The sequence below is a fragment of the Lycium barbarum genome, chromosome 4 (assembly GCF_019175385.1).
Source record: "Lycium barbarum isolate Lr01 chromosome 4, ASM1917538v2, whole genome shotgun sequence".
In the NCBI taxonomy this organism is placed as follows: Eukaryota; Viridiplantae; Streptophyta; class Magnoliopsida; order Solanales; family Solanaceae; genus Lycium; species Lycium barbarum.
Window position 1 is genome coordinate 32,598,240 of NC_083340.1, and position 16,336 is coordinate 32,614,575.

The following is a 16,336-nucleotide window of genomic DNA, read 5'->3' on the forward strand; positions in this document are numbered from 1 at the left end:
GAGAAATTACCAACTTTGTCTTCTGGCCTGTACTATGCAGAAATTAGTACAATTGAAGCACACTCAATCGTAAACCAGAAGTTTAACAATTCAGGAACTTTTGTGCTTTGGCATGACCGAATGGGTCATCCTAGATCAATAATGATGAGACGAATTATTGAAAATTCAAATGGCCATCCACTTAAGAACTTGAAGATTCTTGAAAGTAGTGAATTTTCATGTGTCGCTTGTCATCAGGGCAAATTGATAACCAGGCCACCACCAATGAAAGTTGATGTTGAATCCCCTGCTTTTCTAGAGCGTATACATAGGGATATATGTGGACCTATTCACCCATCTTGTGGGTCATTCAGATATTTTATGGTTCTAATAGATGCGTCTTCGAGATGGTCTCATGTGTGCCTCATATCGTCTCGCAACCTGGCGTTTGCGAAATTATTGGCACAAATAATACGCTTAAGGGCACAGTTCCCAGATTATCCTATAAAAGCTATACGTCTTGATAATGCTGGAGAATTTACATCCCAAGCTTTTGATGATTATTGTTTATCAGTTGGGATAAAGGTTGAACATCATGTAGCACATGTTCATACCCAAAATGGCCTTGCTGAGTCATTTATTAAGTGTGTGCAATTGATAGCAAGACCATTACTTATGAAAACACGGTTTCCTACAACCGTCTGGGGTCATGCTATCTTACATGCAGCATCTCTTATTCGTCTCAGACCGACTCATTATAATAAATACTCCCCGTCACAATTAGTATTTGGTCATGAACCAAATATTGCTATCTCCGAATCTTTGGCTGTGTTGTATATGTGCCTGTAGCACCACCACAGCGCACTAAGATGGGCCCCCAAAGAAGGTTAGGAATATATGTTGGGTTTGAATCACCCTCCATTATTCGCTATCTTGAGCCATTGACGGGAGATTTATTCACTGCCCGATTTGCAGATTGTCGATTTAATGAAACAAATTTTTCACAATTAGGGGGAGAGAGAAGAAATCAAAAGAGAAATTGTGTGGAGAGTTCCATCACTATCTCATTTTGATCCACGTGCCCCTATATGTGAGCAGGAGATCCAGAAGATCATCCACTTGCAGAAAATAGCAAATCAAATGCCAGACGGATTTACTAATTTGAAAAGAATAACTAAGTCGCATATCCCTGCAAAGAATGTGCCTATTCGAATTGATGTTCCAAAGGGACAATCTACTAGTGTCATAGCCTCTGAATCTCATCCACGCCTGAAGCGTGGTAGGCCATTGGGCTCTAAGGATAAAAATCCTAGAAAAAGAAATACAAACAATGATCAGAATGACACTATGAAAGGATCTCATGAAGAGATTCAAGATCTGATTAATCCTGATATTCCTGAAGAAATCAGCAAACCCGAGATTCCAGTGAGTAAAGAACTATCATTAAGTATTACTGGTGATGAGGGCAACTTGAATCGTTCGAAAATTGTGGTGAATAGTGTTTTTGCATATAATGTTGCACTAAATATTATGAAAGGCAGTGAGGATCAGGAACCTCAATCTGTCGAAGAATGTCGATGAAGATATGATTGGCCAAAATGGCAAGAAGCAATTCAATCAGAATTGAATTCACTTGCTAAACGTGAGGTTTTTGGACCTGTAGTCCAAACGCCTAATGATGTAAAACCAGTTGGCCACAAATGGGTCTTTGTACGGAAAAGAAATGAGAGAAATGAAATTGTGCAATACAAAGCACGCCTTGTTGCACAAGGATTCTCTCAAAGACCCGACGTCGACTGTGAAGAAACGTATTCACCAGTTATGGATGCTATAACATTTCGATACCTCATCGGTTTAGCTGTCTATGAAACCCTTGAAATACATCTGATGGATGTGGTTACAACTTATCTTATGGCTCACTTAATAATGAAATTTATATGAAAATTCCTGAAGGATATAAAATGCCTGAAGCATTTGGTTTAAAGTCTCGGGAAATGTATTCGATCAGATTACAAAGATCATTATATGGTTTAAAACAATCAGGGCGCATGTGGTATAATCTCCTAAGTGAGTACTTGATAAATGAAGGATATATAAATGATGCCATTTGTCCATGTGTTTTTATTAAGAAAATAAAATAAGGGTTCATTATACTTGCTGTTTATGTTGATGACATAAATCTCATTGGAACTCTAGAAGAGCTCCAAAAGGTGATTGAATATTTGAAGGAAGAATTTGAGATGAAAGATATCGGAAAGATAAAACCCTGTCTTGGTCTGCAAATTGAACATTTCGCAAAAGGGATCTTTATCCATCAATCTGCCTATACTGAGAAAGTTTTAAAACGGTTTTACACGGACAATGCGCATCCTTTAAGTACTCCTATGGTCGTTTTCTCACTTGAAGTGAGCAAAGATCCGTTCCGACCTCAGGAAGAAAACGAAGAGCTACTTGGTCCTGAAGTACCATATCTTAGTGCAATAGGTGCACTTATGTATCTTGCTAATGCTACAAGACCTGACATAGCATTTTCTGTTAATTTGCTAGTAAGATATAGCTCTTCTCCTACACAGAGGCATTGGAACGGGATTAAGCATATATTGCGATATCTGAAAGGAACTAGCGATATGGGTCTGTTTTATGCTAACAATAGTAGTACAGATCTAGTTGGTTATGCCGATGCAGGTTATTTATCTGATCCACATAAAGCTCGATCTCAAACGGGCTATCTGTTTACATGCGGAGGTACTGCTATATCATGGCGATCGACAAAGTAGTCCATTGTTGCTACTTCTTCAAATCATGCTGAGATAATCGCTATTCATGAAGCAAGTAGAGAATGTGTGTGGTTAAGATCAGTGATACATTTCATTAGAGAAAGATGTGGCTTGAAGTGTGATACAAAAATACCCACAGTATTATATTAAGATAATGCTGCATGCATAGCTCAATTAAAAGGAGGTTTCATAAAAAGAGATAGAACGAAGCACATTTCACCAAAGTTATTTTTCACACATGATCTCCAGAAGAATGGTGATATTGATGTGCAACAAATCCGTTCAAGTGACAATCCTGCAGATTTTTTCACCAAATCTTTGCCAACTTCAACTCTTGAGAAGATGATATTCAAGATTGGAATGCGAAGGCTCCGACATCTGAATCTTGGTCTTCGTCAGGGGGAGTGAAATACGCGTTGTACTCTTTTTTCCTTAACCAAGTTTTGTCCCATTGGGTTTTCTTGGTAAGGTTTTTAACGAGGCAACTCTCAAAGCGTATTACTAGATATGTGTACTCTTTTTCCTTCATTGAGGCTTTTTCCCATAGGGTTTTTTCCTAATAAGGTTTTAACGAGGCACATCATCTAATTAATGGACATCCAAGGGGGAGTGTTATGAGTATGCTTGTCCATTAAGTTACTTAGCCACCAAGAGTACATGACCCCTTAGTTGTCATCTTAAATGGCTTAGACATTAAGCATATATTTTTCCTTATAAATAGTGGCCATATGTAGAATTGAAAGAAGATCAATACAATCTTATATCTCTCTACATATTTCTTCCGTGTATTTACTTTATAGTTTTTATTTTATAACAATATATGATTTTCTTTAAGGAAAATATGTTTAGGGATATTTGTAATTCTCTCATGGAATGTAATAATTAATTGAACTGTATAATATATTTATTTTATTTGCTTTAGATGATATGATTCTGACGTGTATTATCACTTTCTTAGCAGATGTTGCTAAATTGCGTCAAACTCATATGTTTTCCAAATTTGAGATAGTGTTTTATCAATAATTTCTAACAGAGCATAACATTAATTAGGTTTTATATTAATTTTTGTGTTTAATTATTAAAATTGGTTAAGCTAGAAAGCGTACATCAATGAAAAATATTATTTGACTAACAAAATAATTCTCAACAACAACATACTCAATGTAATCTCACAGGTGAGATCTGAAAGGGATAGGACGCACGCAGGCCTTATCTTATCTTTATGAGGTAGAGAGGTTGTCTCTGATAGACCCTCGGCTTGAAAGAAATGAAAAGAATTCGAAGCATGATAACAAAAAAATATGACATCAAAATATTAAGATACAAAGCAAACGAAACAATTGATAGCAATACATATTGGAGCAATTGAAAAATATGACCAATAAGGAGAAGTGGAGAGAAGGGTATCCCCTGCCTCTCTCACATAAAGTGCAACAACAGTCGGCTATCCATTAACCTTCTATCTTAATTCTCGATTCTCATGTATTTTTTCAAAAAAAAAAAAAAAACCCCACATAAGAATATTTTAATAAATGATATGTTTGCCAATTTTTACAATTACTAGACATATATTAACTTATTATTATCAACACCTTATCTATAACTCTAACAGAGAGATTACATTATTAGTAGGCCATGCGTTTCAAACCATGGTTTGAAATCATGATCCCAAATCAGCATTTGGACATGCGTTTTTACTCATAGTTTTAAATTTCAAATCATCCAAAAAGGCATGATTTGGGGTTTGAAACCACGGTTTCAACTTTTTTAAATATAAAATTTAAACCATATATTTTGTAAAAAAAGACCCATAAGTTGGTAGATATTTTTAACAATTACCCCATAAATCATTTACCAATCTCATTAACTTTCACCAACCTTTATTTATGTCTACCGACCTTTAATTTATGTGGGAGGATTATATTAAAGAGTAGTTACTATTCATGTTAAATTTTCGTTTTTATTGAACTGAAGTTTGATTAATTGATGTTGTATTTTTTTAGAAAGACCTTCTAGTAGTGTACTAATTTTGTTATGAACCATGACCTGCTCATTTGGTAAGATTGTATAAGAATTGAGAATATTTTAATAGTTTTCACAATTTGTGAGGTTTTTATGTCTATAAGGGCTCGTTTGGTTGGGAAACAACTTATCCCGGGATTAGTTATTCCGGATTTTTATTCCAATTAAACATGAGATAAGGAGACACTAAAATTTTATCCCGGGACTATTTTTGCTTATCCTTCACACCAAACGACCCCTAAGAGAAAATACAACTTAAAATATTCAAATTACATGTCCAAACAAGATTTCAAACTAAATTTTCAAACAATGATTTCAAACCATATTCAAACGGGACCTAGTATTCATATGACAAAAAATGTCGAAATCCCGATAAAAGCCAAAATCGTTTGTACGGTTTTGGCTTTGATAAAAACCAAACCAAAACACACTTACATACACCCTTATTTGACCACTGGTCAAGAGGAATATTATTACTGATCAAAGTGTGATTGTTCGACTTGATGGGTTGGATTGTAAAAGTTATTTTGATTATTTTAATTAGTTATTTAGATTTCTTTAATTAATCAATTTTATTAGATAAAAATGTGGGTTATTAATTATAAAAAGCCTTCCTCTCGTGATATTAGATAATGACTCTTTGTCATACATGATTGATCAAAAAGTGATTTAATAAAGTAAAATGTAATTATTGTTTTTTTCACTGACAAATTCAAGGAGTTTTTTTAGAATAATACATTATGAAGTGCAATTTGATAAGATTTTTTACTTTTATATTTGATAATACAAATATTATTAAGTTTAAACAACCCTATTCAAAAAATTACTAAAGCAAGGAATTACCAAAAAAATTTGTGGGGTTTTTATGTCTATAAGGGCTCGTTTGGTTGGGAAACAACTTATCCCGAATTAGTTATCCCGGATTTTTATTCCAACCAAACATGGGATAAGGAAGCACTAAAATTTTATCGCGGGACTATTTTTGCTTATCCTTCACACCAAACGATCCCTAAGAGAAAATACAACTTAACATATCCAAATTGTATGTCCAAACATGATTTAAAACTATATTTTCAAACAATGATTTCAAACCATATCCAAACAGGGCCTTAGTATTCATATGACAAAAAATGTTGAAATCCCGATAAAAGCCAAAATCGAACAAACTAATGTAGTTTGTACGGTTTTGGCTTTGATAAAAACCAAACCAAAACAGTTACATAAACCCTTATTTGACCACTGGTCAAGAGGAATATTATTACTGATCAAAGTGTGATTGTTCGACTTGATGGGTCGGATTGTAAAAGTTATTTTGATTATTTTAATTAGTTATTCAGATTTCTTTAATTAATCAATTTTATTAGGGTTGTTAATTATAAAAAGCCTTCCTCCCGTGATATTAGATAATGACTCTTTTTAATACATGATTGATCAAAAAGTGATTTAATAAAGTAAAATGTAATTATCGTGTTTTTCACTGACAAATTCAAGGAGTTTTTTCAGAATAATACATTATGAAGTGCAATTTGATATGAGTTTTTACTTTTATATTTAGTAACACAAATATTATTAAGTTTAAACAACCCTATTCGAAAAATTACTAAAGCAAGGAATTACCCAAAAAAAAAAAAAAAAAAAGATTATCAAATATGACTCACGAAAAATCTAACTATTTAAGAGAGTCGCGATTAACATTTGTAGCTAACAAGACTTTTACGGAAGATGATCAAGCAATTATTTTAATAAAAGAGAAAAAAATAAAAATAAAAAGATTTTCCGGTGAGGGTGGATGTTATATGACATGTATTACATTATCAAAGGTAAAATTTGGGGGGAGGGGGAAGGTACAGTCCATGCAGGGCTTTTTTGATGATTTAGAGCCCGTTTGGATTAGCCGGAAAAAAGTGGCTTTTAAGCATATGTGCTTATAGTACTTTAAATGTTGAAAGTTATTTTATAAATAAATAGTTACGTGTTTTGATAAAAGTGCTTAAAGGGTTTTTAGAAGTAAGGGTAACATTGAAATTAATAGAAAATATAAGGGATAAAAGGGTAAAGTTATTGGTCAAACTAAAATGACTTTTAAGCAAAAAAAAAATTAAGTTGGGGTTTAGCAACTTCTTGATTTTGACTTATTTAAGCACTTTTTAACTTATTCTAAGTTGTTTTTTATTTTTGCCAAACATCTAAATAAGTTAAAAATGGCTTAGATCAGCTTATAAGCCAATCCAAACGGGCTCTTAAGCACCAAGGGAATAAACAAAACGGGGATTTTGAATTAGAAAGGAGAAAATGAGAGAAAAAATAAACTCCATATACGTAATTCAAGAGCAATAACTATTAAAACAAACAAGTAGACTTGTAAAAATCTTATAGTTGGAGGAATTGGTATTTCATAAAACGAGTTTGTACAAAATGTACGGGTTTGTAAATTATCAAGTGAACTTCCTGAGAAAGAAAATCTTGTGGAGTCCGTATGATCGACATGAATTTGTTCTAACATACAATTTTCAAAATAAGTCTCCCATAAAAAATTTCTAGGTTTTGACTTCATCATTGTAGGTCAAGAAAATATACCTAGCCAAAAAGACTCACTTTATCTCTGTTAGGGATATTCAGCAATCATCAGCATCTACTAATATAATATGAGCAATGAGACAAGCGGATTAAAACTTAGCCCCGTTATTTTTCCTTTATGTAGGTATAATTAAAAGTTTTTGGTTAATCAAGTGATATTGAGGGATTTGAGGCTCAATGCAATTACACGAATATACGTGTATGCTTTTTTATAATGAAAATGTGTAGGAGATTACTATTTATATTCCACTAGGATGCAATTTTATTATTGGATTTTGTTGTTCCAGAATTGTAAAGGTGACTAAAACAAATTAGGGGCCCTAAGCCAATTTTTATAAAAGGTTTTTTTTTGTTTCATATACTGTAGTATCCTTAAAGACATAAAGTTTTTTTGTTTTTTTCATAAAGTAAGTTGTTTCATTCACAAAAGTGCATCAAGAAGATGCATTTACAGCCTGACAGAAAAATTGACAAAAGAACCGGAAAAAAAAGTCCCTTTACAGTATATCAGTTTAAGACAAGGGAACTAATAAACTCCAAAAATTGTTCAGTGCTAGATACATTAATCAACTTAGACCAGCGAAAAAGTAAGAGTAAAGATCTAGTTTTGAGGGAGTGGTATGAAGTTGAAATTCCATCAAAACACCTTCTGTTCCTCTCATTCCAAACACTCCAAAAAATAGCAGCAGGGATCATTAGCTAGATCTTTTTATGGTTTCATCAACTCTCCACAAGCTCCAGTTCATATGAGCCTCTTTTATGGTCTGTGGCATCACCCATCTTAACCCAAAGATGCAGTAGAACATGTTCCAAAGATTAGTGTCCACTTCACAGTGCAAAAACAAATGGTTCACTGTTTCTAGATTTCCCAAACAGAAGTAGAATCTATTTGCTAACTGGAAGCCTTTCCTATTGAGGTTGTCTTGCGTCAAGCAAGCTTCATAAGGAAAATCTAGTTGAAGCAAATGATCTTAGGGGGTAGTTTTGTCTTCCAAATTAATTTACAGGACCAATTGTCAACTACTTGGTTTTGAGTACCAATCTTCATGTAGCATTCTTTCACGGTAAAGATGCCTTTCCTCCCCCAACACATCGTGTTTCCCTTGGTCATGTTAATATTGACCCTTTCCACATCTGTTAGCAACTCCAACAGTTGGGACCAATCTGGAACTGCCCTTCTGAATAGGATGTCCCAGTAGTTCCCATTTCTGTTCTGTGCTATGGTGGAATTCTATCACGACCCAGCCCGTCGTAATGGCACCCGCGCTAACCCCCGGCAGGCGAACCATCCCCTTAACCAATTCCTCATTCATTAAATCAATTATAAATTAATCACAATGAAGATAAACCATAAACTGTCTAGTCATGCCATAATAAGATAAAAGTGCGAAAATCTAAGCTATTATAACCCTAAAATCCGAAAGACATCGTACAAGGACTCTAAAACACAAAACTGTCTAAAGAATAACTAATTTCTTAAATATTCATTTTTATTGAACTAAAATTTGATTAATTGATGTTGTATTTTTTTAGAAAGGACTTCTAGTAGTGTACTAATTTTGTTATGAACTATGACTTGCTCATTTGGTAAGGTTGTATAAGAATTGAGAATGTTTTGATAGTTTTCACAATTTGTGGGGTTTTTATGTCTATAAGGGCTCGTTTGGTTGGGAAACAACTTATCCCGAATTAGTTATCCCGGATTTTTATTCCAACCAAACATGGGATAAGGAGGCACTAAAATTTTATCCCGGGACTATTTTTGCTTATCCTTCACACCAAACGACCCCTAAGAGAAAATACAACTTAAAATATCCAAATTGTATGTCCAAACATGATTTAAAACTATATTTTCAAACAATTGTTTCAAACCATATCCAAACAGGGCCTTAGTATTCATGTGACAAAAAATGTTGAAATCCCGATAAAAGCCAAAATCGAACAAACTAATGTAGTTTGTACGGTTTTGGCTTTGATAAAAACCAAACCAAAACACTTACATAAACCCTTATTTGACCACTGGTCAAGAGGAATATTATTACTGATCAAAGTGTGATTGTTCGACTTGATGGGTCGGATTGTAAAAGTTATTTTGATTATTTTAATTAGTTATTTAGATTTCTTTAATTAATCAATTTTATTAGGGCTATTAATTATAAAAAGCTTTCCTCTCGTGATATTAGATAATGACTCTTTTTAATACATGATTGATCAAAAAGTGATTTAATAAAGTAAAATGTAATTATCGTGTTTTTCACCGACAAATTCAAGGAGTTTTTTCAGAATAATACATTATGAAGTGCAATTTCATATGAGTTTGTACTTTTATATTTAGTAACACAAATATTATTAAGTTTAAACAACCCTATTCGAAAAATTACTAAAGCAAGGAATTACCAAAAAAAAAAGAAAGTTTATCAAATATGACTCACGAAAAATCTAACTATTTAAGAGAGTCGCGATTAACATTTGTAGCTAACAAGACTTATACGGAAGATATCAAGCAATTATTTTAATATAAGAGAAAAAAATAAAAATAAAAAGATTTTTCCGGTGAGGGTGGATGTTACATATGACATGTATTACATTATCAAAGGTAAAATTTGGTGGGGAGGGGAAAGGTACAGTCCATGCAGGGCTTTTTTGATGATTTAGAGCCCGTTTGGATTAGCTAGAAAAAAGAGGTTTTTAAGCATAAGTGTTTATAGTACTTTAAGTGTTAAAAGTTATTTTATAAATAAACAGTTATATGTTTGGATAAAAGTGCTTCAAGGGTTTTTAAAAGTAAGGATAATATTGGAATTAATAGAAAATACAAGGGATAAAAGGGTAAAGTTGTTGGTCAAAATAAAATAACTTTTAAGCAAAAAAAAAATAAATAAGTTGGGGTTTAGCAACTTCTTGATTTTGACTTATTTAAGCACTTTTTAACTTATTCTAAGCTGTTTTTTATTTTTACCAAACATCCAAATAAGTTAAAAATGACTTATAAACTGGTTTGAGCAGCTTATAAGCCAATCCAACCGGGCTCTTAAGCGCCAAGGGAATAAACAAAACGGGGATTTTGAATTAGAAAGGAGAAAATGAGAGAAAAAATAAACTTCATATACGTAATTCAAGATCAATAACTATTAAAACAAACAAGTAGACTTGTAAAAATCTTATAGTTGGAGGAATTGGTATTTCATAAAACGAGTTTGTACAAAATGTACGGGTTTGTAAATTATCAAGTGAACTTCTTGAGAAAGAAAATCTTGTGGAGTCCGTATGATCGACATGAATTTGTTCTAACATACAATTTTCAAAATAAGTCTCCCAACAAAAATTTCTAGGTTTTGGCTTCATCATTGTAGGTCAAGAAAATATATCTAGCCAAAAAGACTCATTTTATCTCTGTTAGGGGTATTCAGCAATCATCTGCATCTACTAATATAATATGAGCAATGAGACAAGCGGATTAAAACTTAGCCTGTTATTTTTCCTTTATGTGGGTATAATTAAAAGTTTTTGGTTAATCAAGTGGCATTGAGGAATGTGAGGCTCAATGCAATTACACGAAATATACGTGTATGCTTTTTTATAATGAACATGTTGTAGGAGATTACTATTTATATTCCGCTAGAATGCAATTTTATTATTGGATTTTGTTGTTCCAGAATTATAAAGGTGACTAAAACAAATTAGCGGCCTTAAGCCAATTTTTATAAAAGGTTTTTTTTTTTGTTTTTTGTTTCATATACTGTAGCATCCTTAAAGACATAACGATTTTTTTTAATTTTTTTTTTTTTTTTTTTGATAAAGTAAGGAGTTTCATTCACAAAGAAGATGCATTTACAGCCTTCAATGAGAGAAAAATTGACAAAAGAAGTGGGAAAAAAAGTCCCTTTACAGTATATCAGTCTAAGACAAGGGAACTAATAAACTCTAAAAATTGTTCACTGTTAGATACATTAATCAATTTAGACCAGCAAAAAAGTAGGAGTAAGCATCTAGTTTTGAGGGAGTGGTATGGAGTTGAAATTCTATCAAACACCTTTTGTTCCTCTCATTCCAAATACTCCAAAAAATAGCAGCAGGGATCATTAGCCAGATCTTTTTATGGTTTCATCAAATCTCCACTAGCTCCAATTCATATGAGCCTCTTTTATGGTCTATGGCATCACCCATTTTAACCCAAAGAGGCAGTAGAACATGTTCCAAAGATTAGTGGCCACCTCACAGTGCAAAAACAAATGGTTCACTGTTTCTAGATTTGCCAAACAGAAGTAGAATCTATTTGTTAACTGGAAGCCTTTCCTATTGAGGTTTTGTTACGGTTCGCATTTCGCGGACGGGGTTAGCGCTCGGAAAGCTACTAAGAACTTGTTGGTGCTCTTTCGGACTTGTTTTGAAAAAGAGTCGCTACCTAATTTTTAGGAAATTAGGAAAACCGGGTTCAAAGGATTTATTCAAACGCCGTGAAAAAAAGCCTTTGTAACCAAAGTTCTAGGTAAGGGTTCTGGTGATCCCTTAGGGAAGGTGTTAGACACCATAGTATTAAGGATCCGTAGTACAAGGTTGACCTTCGAGTTTCAATGTGTGATTTTGTATGAACTGCTTATGTTTTGTTTAATTTCCCATATAAAAATACTGTCGTGGCATATAATATTGGATTTTGAAAGAATTAAAGAATTTCCGTTCAAATAAGGGTAGTTTAAGTTTGGATTTAAAATATCCGAGTAAAAATAATATTGCCCTTTCACTTATAAGGATAGTGTAATAATATTGTCCGTTTACTTATAAGGATAGTGTACTGGGTATATCCCATCTAAAACTAATGCCATGTGTTTGTATATAAGAATATATATATATATATATATATACACACACACGTATATGTATAGTCTTTTATTAGTTCATGCATTATCCACATTTGTCTCTTTGGTCAACCGTATCCTCAGAAGTATTTACCCAAACTCAGGTTTTGAAGAAAATCCCATTCATTTGAATTCATTTTTTTTACTTTTCTTTCTCGAATTTTTCAAATTATGAAACATACTTTAAAGATATATTCAAAGGTAATCCATTTTTTGCATAAGAAAATATTTTTTCACTTTTGTTTATTTTTAACAAATGGAATACAACTCACTTATCTTTCGGATCTAATTTGAAACATGTTCGGGTCCCTCCCCGCAACTAAATCCATGGTTCTAACTTATAAGGGTTTCAATATCCATACAAATGCATTTTTACATATTCATACAGAAAATAATGTAAAACTTATACTAAAAGGAAGGGAAAGAAAGTTTAGCTTTTTCGGCCTTGGGGCTAAATCATTCGGCAATCCTATTCCATTTGTCCGCTCATTTGAAGGGAATAGGTCTTCCATGCTCTTTTAGTTCTTCATCCAAAGCTCTAACTCTCCAAGGCTTTAAGCATCCAATTCTTTACTTCCTGTTTAAGTTTCGCGCCACATACTTCACGTTATTTGTACCTCGCACAAATAGAAAGAAAAGTAGTTAATCAAAATGATATGCCACCCCATAGAGTGACGTTTATGAACATAAATAATATTATCCCTCGGACTCGTATCAAACTTTGAGAGCTTTGATTACGGAGGCTCAGACTCATGTTTCTTTTTAATCTAGGGAAAAGGACTCCGGAACATGTCGTGGCTGCGAACTAGTGACTCGTCAATCGTTCTAGTCGCCTTGCCAAACGCATGTTGGATCCTACTTTATTACTATACTATGAGATCATCGTTGCCTAAACCGAGGGATAACCTTTCCGAACAAGGCATGGCCTCAAAAATCATTTTTTTCATTGGCTCAAGCGTAGTCTCATGTTTAAATCAGTGAACTTGTCATCAAGTGTAGCAATCTGTTCCTTCAAAACTCGAAACCACCCTAAGTGCGATATCAGTTCTTATTTTTGCAGATGTTAAACTACTGTAAAATAGATCTATTGCAACGCCACCAAAACCATTGCAGTAGATAGGAAAACCAAACCATTGCCATAGACCTATCGCAACAGTTTAGGGGTCCGTCACATCTGCTCGCATTGCAATGGCTCTACCGTAACGGTTCCTTGCAACGGTTGCAAAACCGTTGCAACAGCCTATCTATTGAAACGGCTAGACAACCGTCGCAATATCTCTGTCTGTGGCAACAGTTGTTTTATTTAAATGCGACAGTTGATAACCGTGGCAATATCTATTTATGCAACGGTTTGTATGGGCTACAACGATTGTTAGTATTTACGCAACGGTTTGTATAGGCTATTGCAACAGTTTTTAGCATCTATTGTAACGGTTTATAATTAATTATTTGCCCATATAATAAAATATAATGCACTAAATTTATATAAATCACGAATGTAAACAATTTGAAAACAAATAATTCAAAATATCCAATTATTAATATCCGTAAAAACAAAATATACAATATTGTTTGAAAATTGAAGAGTTAGCATACATAAGTTTGCAAATGTTCAACAACAAAAAATTCCTAGAGCTAAGGTGTATCAACAATAAACTAATACGAATGTCTTCACTGAATTCTTGTACTCTTTATTCATTTGCTCCACCTGCAAAAGATGATAGAAAATGATTTAACAAAATTTTTACAAAAGAATTTATTCTTAACATTATATTCTTGATGTGAAAATGCAACAACATATTTTTCAGTCCACTTCAGACAGTTTAAAACAAAATGCACCAACACTAACAAAATGCACCAACTCTACACAGGTAATTAAAATGGTTAGAACATGTGTGTTATTAGTTTATAAAAGCAAAATACAGTCCAATAGCCACAAAATAGTACTCTCATTTACTTCTTTACTATGCTGAAAATGCCTTGAGAGTATTAAAACTTTATCAGTAACATCAATTCAGCACATCACTTTTAAACATGCAGATTAGAATTTAAAAAGTAGCTTTGAACTGACTTCAGTTGAACACCAATCAAACTGAGTAAGCAGTTTCAAATAACAATTATAGGACAAACAAGTGTAGCAACAATGTTTGCAAATGAAGGCTCAAACGTGGTTCAATGAAATAGAGTTCATATAACAACAAACTAAAGCTGAAACGAAGTTTCAAATAAGCCACAAAATGCAGCTAAAAGAGGACCAAAGTTGCCCAAAGCTCCAAGATTGCAATGAAACTTGGAGCAATGAAAATTTAAATAATTGGTGCAAAGGCCAAAAAAAAAAAAAAAAAGACACAATTGCAATGACCTTCACTTCAATAGATTTAACAAACACAATTGCAATGTTTAGGCAATGAGTAATGTAGCAGCTCAATTATAAAGCACCTCATGTTTCCAGACATCAACAAGGAAATCTACAATTTCCTTACACTAGAAATGTAGCTTCTAATGAGCTCTATGAGGACAATAGATAAATCAACCCTCTCTAACTAGCAACATTAATTTCTGGCATATAACCAAACACTACTAAGTTTAGGAAGCCTGGATTTTGAATCCAAAACATGAATAAAAAGGATATGCCTTCTGGAGATTTAAAGCACATAATATTTAATTACTAATCTATATAGAAAGTCTTTTTCTTAATCTTCATAAGATTGTAGAAACAACAACCATTCTGCACATTAGCTTCTACTGAGTGAGGATTTGAAGAGAGATTAAATAAAGGTGAAATTGATCTTACTCTCTGCAGCAAGCTACTGGGAATGAAATAAAATATCACAAAAATAAACATGACTTTAATCCTCAACTTTTAGTGAAATAACAACACCAAGGAAACAACATATGGATGAGAACATATGTGTTAAATAGACCATGGGGTATTAAAAGTAGACATCTTTTTTGTTTGCACAAAGATAAAATTTATGAAACATAGAACTGTAAAAACTCCAAACACATAAATCAAATGGAATTAACCACAAAAAGAATTTCATTCAATTTTCAGTAAATTCTTTATGACTTTGTTTTGTTTCTAAGGTATAGTACCAAAATGAAATTATACATCACACGTAAAGCTAATAATGAACTGAAATATTACTATACATTGAAAGAGAAGAATATGACCGATCAAAAAGTCAAGTCGTCAAAGTTTAATTTGACAACACAAGAGCATACAAGGAGTATTATTGACATAGTTAAGGGGTTTACTCACATTTCTTAGATAAATTAGTAATCTTATCAAAGAAGAGTTTTTTTTTTTTTAATATCGATAGTCATACAAGGTACTGCTATGCCCCATTATTCATTCTTAACTGATAAATATTGTTTACCAGTTCAAAGAAACTGGTGTATTTATTTTCAATTGAAAAGAGAAAGCCATATCTCGTTGCAAAAGGCAATCTACATAAATATCATACTTTCGTTCATAACTTAGAATCAGTTTAAAAATAAAGTTGATTCTATAAGACGGGAATGAGATTAGGGAGCAAAAAGAGAGGAAGGTGATAGAATTGGGATTATCATTATTGACTTTCATCAAACATCACTGCATACGCTTCTATACTTCAATAATAAATCTCAGCCACACATTTTCCTCAGAAAAGTTAATCTCAAGTAAAAAAAATTATTGTTTCAAGCTTTAACATAACATCTCTAAATATATATTTCTCAAATATTCAAACAGGGAGAGAGCGACGACCAATTTTAGAAAAATAACAAGAACAAGAGCAACAAGAAGGGCATGAGTTTTCTGTTCTTTGTAAAGTAGGACGGTAGGAGTTCAAAGACATATAACAACAAGCAATTCGCAACTGATGAAGAAATGTGGGAGTATAAGTAAACAATAAAATATAATATTGTTCAACCAATAATTAATTTTTTCTTTTCTTTTCTATGAGGTGTAATAAAGAAGTGGGCAATGTATGGATTGTGCAAATATGGAGAACTAAGGAGATGTAACTATACATCCAGTAACAGCATCAAAAAGGGAACACATATTAGTTTTGTTTTATTTATTTCTGCACGACCACACCCAGTCCCATAGAAAGCAGACAAATCACCATATAAAGAAAACAA